Raw genomic sequence first — 8,644 nt, 5'->3', positions numbered from 1 at the left:
TCTTTTATATACAATAAATTCGGATATTGATAAAATTCATCTAATTCTTCTTTGTACTATAAAACTTTAGTAGATTTCGCTTCATTTAGAATTCTATAATATTTTTCATTTCGTTTAGTTTTCATTTCGATTTATAAGATTTTTCATTTTAAAAAAGGAGTTTTTATGTCACGTTACAGAGGACCTCGTTTCAAAAAAATACGTCGTCTAGGATATTTACCAGGACTTACTAGTAAAAGGCCAACAGTCAAAAACGAATTTCGAAATCAATTGCGCTTCAGTAAAAAATCTCAATATCGTATTCGTTTAGAAGAAAAACAAAAATTGCGTTTTCATTATGGTCTTACAGAACGACAATTGCTTAAATACGTTCGTATCTCCGGAAAAGCTAAAGGATCAACTGGTCAGGTTTTATTACAACTACTTGAAATGCGCTTGGATAACATACTTTTTCGATTGGGTATGGCTGCGACTATTCCTCAAGCCCGCCAATTTATAAACCATAGACATGTTTTAGTTAATGGTCGTATAGTGGATATACCAAGTTATCGTTGTAAACCTCAAGATATTATTACAGCAAAGGATGAACAAAAATCTAAAACTCTTATTCAAAATTATTTTGATTCAGCCCCCCATGAGAAATTGCCAAATCATTTGACTGTTCACCCTTTCCAATATAAAGGTTTAATTAATCAAATAATAGATAATAAATGGGTTGGTTTGAAAATAAATGAATTACTGGTTGTAGAATATTATTCTCGTCAAACTTAAACTTAACTAAAATAACAAGAGTTTTTTTTACAAGGATTTTCTGCTATTCATATATCATAGACATGGATATGCGAAAATTTTTATTCCTTGCCCACCCGTTATCCACTATTTTTTGTATTACCGAAAAATGAGGAATATAAAGTTGTCCATATCAACAAACAAATTTGAAATATGAAATAATGGTATGCATTGGGATGAGTAATATTGATGAATTTGGTAAAGATTCGGAAAGAGAGGGATTCGAACCCCCGGTAAACAAAAAGCCTACATAGCAGTTCCAATGCTACGCCTTGAACCACTCGGCCATCTCTCCTATATAATGATGCCCAGAAACCGGTTGAATGTTGAATAGTGAATCAATCCTATTTTTCATAAATGCATAAAACCTATTCAAACTATAAAAATACAAAGTAAAATTAAAAAAAAACCTCCTACAAGGTCTTAGGATAAACAAATTTGATTGATGAGTTCATTTTTACGTTATTTCGCACTGTATTATAATTATACAATTCCTTTATTTGTGGGATTGATTTCTCACACCATGATTAATTAAATTATAGAATGGATTTCTACCTATGCCTAGATCTCGGATAAATGAAAATTTTATAGATAAGACCTTTTCAATTGTAGCCAATATCTTATTACGAATAATTCCGACAACTTCAGGAGAAAAAAGGGCATTCACTTATTACAGAGATGGTGTGATTTGATTCCATTTTTTTTGACCGATTTCGGTCAAAAAAAAATGGAATGGAAAAACCCCACGCGTGTTGAAGGTGAAATTTGTAAATAAAAGGATTAATTCCTTCTGTCGTGTATCCTCGATTAATGAAGCCTTATATGCTTGAATTTTAGGTTTCTAGTATTAAGCGAAAGGTTATACCTATACTTATGGGGTTAGGTCAACCCCAAATTACTAGTACTGATAGGCAACATTGGGAAAGAAGCACTACGCTTGGGAATCAAGGACACGAAAACTTTGTATCTATCTATATCCATGGCTTATCGAGATTGGGACTAACAGGAATGGTTGGGACAATAAATATCCATCTCGTTCATATTTTGGATACCCATAGAACCATCGAAGATTATTGAGGTGACTAATTCCAGGAAATTAAGCAGCGTAGAGGACAAAGAAATTGTTGAAGTTCTTATTTTTTTTTATCAAGTACCTACATACTTAATGTTAAGAAATAATTTTTGACAGGAAGGTTGGCTAGAGATTTATTGTAAAAACACTAGCTCTGTTCAGTTGAGAATGAGAATACTGGAATATTTTTTGATTTGATGGATTTTTCTCATTACACACATAAGGGGGGAGCCGTATGAGATGAAAATCTCACGTACAGTTCTGGAGCGGAGATTCTTTGAACCGAATGACGACCGTAACGGATGTCAGCTCAATCTGAAGGAAATTATGCAGAAGCTTTACAGAATTATTATGAGGCTATGCGACTGGAAATTGATCCCTATGATCGAAGTTATATACTTTATAACATAGGCCTTATTCACACAAGTAACGGAGAACATACTAAAGCTTTGGAATATTATTTTCGGGCGCTCGAACGAAACCCATTTTTACCCCAAGCTTTTAATAATATGGCCGTGATCTGTCATTACGTGCGACTATCTCCACTATAGAAAGAAAAAAGAAAAGAACAAGCAAATCCACAAATTTTAATATAAGAAATATAGAAATATAAATAATTATAAATAAGAAAGGCTTTCTACATATATATATCGTTCAAAACAACGATTTTTATCAGCTGTAGCAAAGAAACTTCATAGAAGTAAAAATATGAAGAAATCGATATGTCTAGATACCCTCTTTTTCTATGGATAAAAGATCTAATTGATAAAGGAAGCATCGTAAGGATCAATTAACACGGTTTTCAATCGATATAATAAAAACTGCTTCCTTATCTCATGATAAATAAAGAAGTCAGGAATCCACTTATGTAATAAAAAGGATCCCCTGGTATTTTGAGCAGCGGTGTAGTATCAAATCCCAAAGATAGAAAGTATTTTCTCTTTACTTATAAGAACTTATAAGATAAGAAAGAAAAAACTTTTACCAAGATTCTATAGAAATGAATCTATCATATATTTTTGTATATGATATATAAAATCGAGATAGTTACCTTTCAGAAAATTAGAATTAGGGCGTTAATGCCAATGCTTGATTCCCTTTTCTGAAGGTAGGAGAAAAGATAAAACTAAAAAAAAAGATGAAATTCTTTGAAATTCTTTATTTATTAGTAAAAATGAAAGTTTGAAACTCATATTAATAATTTCTTTTTTTCTTTTAGTTAACTTCAAGATAATAGAACAAAAAAAGAATTGACTACTGAGCCGTATGAGTCAGGAAATTCTCAAGTACGGTTCTAAGGAAAGGAATTGACTCACCTATTTCGACCGAGGAGAACAGGCCATTCGGCAGGGAGACTCAGAAGTTGCGGAGTCTTGGTTTAATCAAGCCGCTGAATATTGGAAACAAGCTATAGCTCTCACCCCCGGTAATTATATTGCAGCACAGAATTGGTTGAAGATCACAGGGCGTTTTGAATAAGAACACTCTGTTTCTTTTTTTTCTTATATATTTATCTATCTATATAAAGATAAGATAGATAAATATATATTGTTATAAATTCTTGTTTCTTGTCCCTATCAAATTCAAAAATCATTTCTATAGGAACGACCAATCACATAATTTAAATATATCCCTTCTAATTTTGTTCGATTTTGTCTAGTATTTCATAGAAATAAACGAGATGTGGATACAGTAGATAATTTTCTCCTTTTTTCTGTTATTTAAACTAATATTCAATCAAATTAAGAAAAGAGACCTTCAAAAAAAGAAATAAAATATAGGTATATTGCCTAATAATGAATGCTAATGCCTGCTCAATTTGAAATAGAGTACATACTTATACTTTATCTAAAAAAAAAAATAAAATCTAAGGAATAGAATTAGAATAAAATCTGAATACATTTGATTAGGCTGCACGAAAAATTATTGAACTTCCATTCAGAGTTCCCAAAAAGGTCTTAGAAGATTAAAATAGGTCCGTTGAGCGCCTCACTCTTATGTCATAATAGATTCGAACACTTGCCCCGAATTGACTTCGAGATCATAATTGTTCTAGTGAAAAACTAAAGAAATGAAATTTACTAAGATATCCAATACATGAGAGATAGGAGAGAACAAAACTCAATAGAAACATCTCTAATAAGTTCACTAATTCTGTTTTATGTTGGCAGGTCTCTTTGTATGTGTTGTCTGGAAAGAGGAGGACTCAATGATTATTCGTTCACCGGAACCAGAAGTTAAAATTTTGGTAGATAGGGATCCTATAAAAACTTCTTTTGAGGAATGGGCAAAACCTGGTCATTTCTCAAGAACAATAGCTAAGGGACCAGATACTACTACTTGGATCTGGAACCTACATGCTGACGCTCATGATTTTGATAGCCATACTAATGATTTAGAGGAGATTTCCCGAAAAGTTTTTAGTGCGCATTTTGGCCAACTCTCTATCATCTTTCTTTGGCTGAGTGGCATGTATTTTCATGGTGCTCGTTTTTCCAATTATGAGGCATGGTTAAGTGATCCTACTCACATTAGGCCTAGTGCTCAGGTGGTTTGGCCAATAGTGGGTCAAGAAATATTGAATGGTGATGTAGGGGGGGGGTTCCGAGGAATACAAATAACCTCTGGTTTTTTTCAGATTTGGAGAGCATCTGGAATAACTAATGAATTACAACTCTATTGTACTGCAATTGGTGCATTGGTCTTTGCAGCCTTAATGCTTTTTGCTGGTTGGTTTCATTATCACAAAGCTGCTCCAAAATTGGCTTGGTTCCAAGATGTAGAATCTATGTTGAATCACCATTTGACAGGGCTCCTAGGGTTGGGGTCTCTTTCTTGGGCAGGACATCAAATACATGTATCTTTACCGATTAACCAATTTCTAAATGCTGCAGTAGATCCCAAAGAGATACCACTTCCTCATGAATTTATCCTAAATCGGGATCTTTTGGCTCAACTTTATCCGAGTTTTTCCGAGGGAGCAACCCCATTTTTTACCTTGAATTGGTCAAAATACGGAGAATTTCTTACTTTTCGTGGAGGATTAGATCCAGTAACTGGAGGTTTATGGCTGACCGATATTATACACCATCATTTAGCTATTGCAATTCTTTTCTTGATAGCGGGTCACATGTATAGGACCAACTGGGGTATTGGTCACAATATAAAAGACATTTTAGAGGCACATAAAGGTCCATTTACAGGCCAGGGTCATAAAGGTATATATGAGATTCTAACAACGTCATGGCATGCTCAATTATCTATTAATCTAGCTATGTTAGGCTCTTTGACCATTGTTGTAGCTCACCATATGTATTCTATGCCTCCTTATCCATACCTAGCTACTGACTATGGTACACAACTGTCATTGTTTACACATCACATGTGGATTGGTGGATTTCTCATAGTCGGTGCTGCTGCGCATGCAGCGATTTTTATGGTAAGAGATTATGATCCGACTATTCGATACAACGATCTATTAGATCGTGTCCTTAGACATCGTGATTCAATCATATCACATCTTAACTGGGTATGTATCTTTTTAGGTTTTCACAGTTTTGGTTTGTATATTCATAATGATACCATGAGCGCATTAGGGCGCCCTCAAGATATGTTTTCAGATACTGCTATACAATTACAGCCGATCTTTGCTCAATGGATACAAAATACCCACGCTTTAGCACCTGGCACAACAGCCCCAGGTGCAGCAACAAGTACCAGTTTGACTTGGGGAGGTGAAAATTTAGTAGCAGTGGGCGGTAAAGTTGCTTTGTTACCTATTCCTTTAGGAACTGCGGATTTTTTGGTCCATCATATTCATGCATTTACAATTCATGTAACAGTATTGATACTCTTAAAGGGTGTTCTATTTGCTCGTAGTTCACGATTGATACCGGATAAAGCAAATCTAGGTTTTCGTTTCCCTTGTGATGGACCTGGAAGAGGGGGGACATGCCAAGTATCCGCTTGGGATCATGTCTTCTTAGGACTATTTTGGATGTACAATTCAATTTCCGTAGTTATATTCCATTTCAGTTGGAAAATGCAGTCAGATGTTTGGGGTAGTATAAGTGATCAAGGGATAGTAACTCATATCACAGGAGGAAATTTTGCGCAGAGTTCCATTACCATTAATGGGTGGCTTCGTGATTTCTTATGGGCGCAGGCATCCCAGGTAATTCAGTCTTATGGTTCTTCATTATCTGCATATGGTCTTTTTTTCTTGGGTGCACATTTTGTATGGGCTTTTAGTTTAATGTTTCTATTCAGCGGGCGTGGTTATTGGCAAGAACTTATTGAATCCATTGTTTGGGCTCATAATAAATTAAAAGTTGCTCCTGCTACTCAGCCCAGAGCCTTGAGCATTGTACAAGGACGTGCTGTAGGAGTAACACATTACCTTCTAGGTGGAATTGCCACAACATGGGCATTCTTCTTAGCAAGAATTATTGCAGTAGGATAATAGCTAGGAGGATTTGAAAATCATTATGGCATTAAGATTTCCAAGCTTTAGTCAAGGCTTAGCTCAAGACCCCACTACTCGTCGTATTTGGTTTGGTATTGCTACCGCACATGACTTCGAAAGTCATGATGATATTACTGAGGAACGTCTTTATCAGAATATTTTTGCTTCTCATTTCGGGCAATTAGCAATCATTTTTCTGTGGACTTCCGGGAATCTCTTTCATGTAGCTTGGCAAGGTAATTTTGAGACATGGGTACAGGATCCTTTACATGTAAGACCTATTGCTCATGCAATTTGGGATCCTCATTTTGGTCAACCAGCTGTAGAAGCTTTTACTCGAGGGGGTGCTCTAGGTCCTGTTAATATAGCCTATTCTGGTGTTTATCAGTGGTGGTATACAATCGGTTTACGTACTAATGGGGATCTTTATACTGGAGCTATTTTTCTATTAATACTTTCTATTATATCTTTAATAGCAGGTTGGTTACACCTACAACCAAAATGGAAACCGAGTGTTTCGTGGTTTAAAAATGCCGAATCCCGCCTCAATCATCATTTGTCAGGACTATTCGGAGTAAGTTCCTTGGCTTGGACAGGGCATTTAGTTCATGTTGCTATTCCGGGGTCCAGGGGGGAATCCGTTCGATGGAACAATTTATTAGATATCTTGCCGCACCCCGAGGGATTAGGTCCATTTTTTACAGGTCAGTGGAATCTTTATGCTCAAAACCCAGATTCCAATAATCATATATTTGGTACCCCTCAAGGAGCAGGAACTGCTATTCTAACACTTCTCGGAGGATTTCATCCGCAAACTCAAAGTTTATGGTTAACTGATATTGCACACCATCATTTGGCTATTGCGTTTATTTTTCTAGTTGCTGGCCATATGTATAGAACTAATTTCGGGATTGGTCACAGTATTAAAGATCTTTTAGAAGCACATACTCCTCCGGGGGGTAGATTGGGGCGTGGGCATAAGGGTCTTTATGATACAATCAATAATTCAATTCATTTTCAATTAGGTCTTGCTCTAGCCTCTTTAGGGGTTATTACTTCCTTGGTAGCACAACACATGTACTCTTTACCTGCTTATGCGTTTATAGCGCAAGACTTTACTACTCAAGCTGCCTTATATACTCATCATCAATATATAGCAGGCTTCATTATGACAGGGGCTTTTGCTCATGGAGCTATCTTTTTTATTAGAGATTATAATCCAGAGCAGAATCAAGATAATGTCTTGGCAAGAATGTTAGACCATAAAGAAGCTATCATATCCCACTTAAGTTGGGCTAGCCTCTTTCTGGGGTTCCATACTCTGGGACTTTATGTCCATAACGATGTCATGCTTGCTTTTGGTACTCCGGAGAAACAAATTTTGATTGAACCTATATTTGCCCAATGGATACAATCTGCTCATGGTAAAACTTCCTATGGGTTCGATATACTTTTATCTTCAACGAACAGTCCGGCGTTCAATGCGGGACGAAGCATATGGTTGCCTGGTTGGTTAAACGCTGTAAATGAGAATAGTAATTCTCTATTCTTAACAATAGGGCCTGGAGACTTCTTGGTTCATCATGCTATTGCTCTTGGTTTACATACAACTACTTTGATTTTAGTAAAAGGTGCTTTGGATGCGCGTGGTTCTAAGTTAATGCCTGATAAAAAAGATTTTGGTTATAGTTTTCCTTGTGATGGCCCGGGACGAGGCGGAACTTGTGATATTTCCGCTTGGGACGCATTTTATTTGGCAGTTTTCTGGATGTTAAATACCATTGGATGGGTTACTTTTTATTGGCATTGGAAACACATTACACTATGGCAGGGTAATATTTCACAGTTTAATGAATCTTCTACCTATTTGATGGGATGGTTAAGAGATTATCTATGGTTGAACTCTTCACAACTTATCAATGGATATAACCCTTTTGGTATGAATAGTTTATCAGTCTGGGCATGGATGTTCTTGTTTGGACATCTTGTTTGGGCTACTGGATTTATGTTCTTAATTTCTTGGCGCGGATATTGGCAGGAATTGATTGAAACTTTGGCATGGGCTCATGAACGTACACCTTTGGCTAATTTGATTCGATGGAGAGATAAACCAGTGGCTCTTTCCATTGTGCAAGCAAGATTGGTTGGACTAGCCCACTTTTCCGTAGGTTATATATTTACTTATGCAGCCTTCTTAATTGCCTCTACATCGGGCAAATTCGGTTAATTGAATTCTTTATTATATATATCTGGCAAGAATCTCATTTCCTTCTATAGGGAAGAGAAGCCACTTATACATCTAGGATCCGACTTCTATC

At 36.0% G+C, this 8,644-nt stretch overlaps 1 non-coding gene across 1 annotated transcript; it reads right to left on the bottom strand.

Annotated features, from left to right (window-relative positions):
• Positions 1 to 996: 996 nt before the first annotated feature.
• On the bottom strand, positions 997 to 1,084 carry TRNAS-GGA (transfer RNA serine (anticodon GGA)). The gene has a single exon. It is a non-coding gene; the product is annotated as a tRNA-Ser (tRNA).
• Positions 1,085 to 8,644: the final 7,560 nt, after the last annotated feature.

The sequence above is a fragment of the Vigna unguiculata genome, unplaced genomic scaffold (assembly GCF_037176805.1).
Source record: "Vigna unguiculata cultivar grain cowpea cultivar isolate G323 ecotype 2 unplaced genomic scaffold, ASM3717680v1 ptg000117l, whole genome shotgun sequence".
NCBI classification, from domain to species: domain Eukaryota; kingdom Viridiplantae; phylum Streptophyta; class Magnoliopsida; order Fabales; family Fabaceae; genus Vigna; species Vigna unguiculata.
This window is presented reverse-complemented; position numbering and strand designations above follow the sequence as displayed.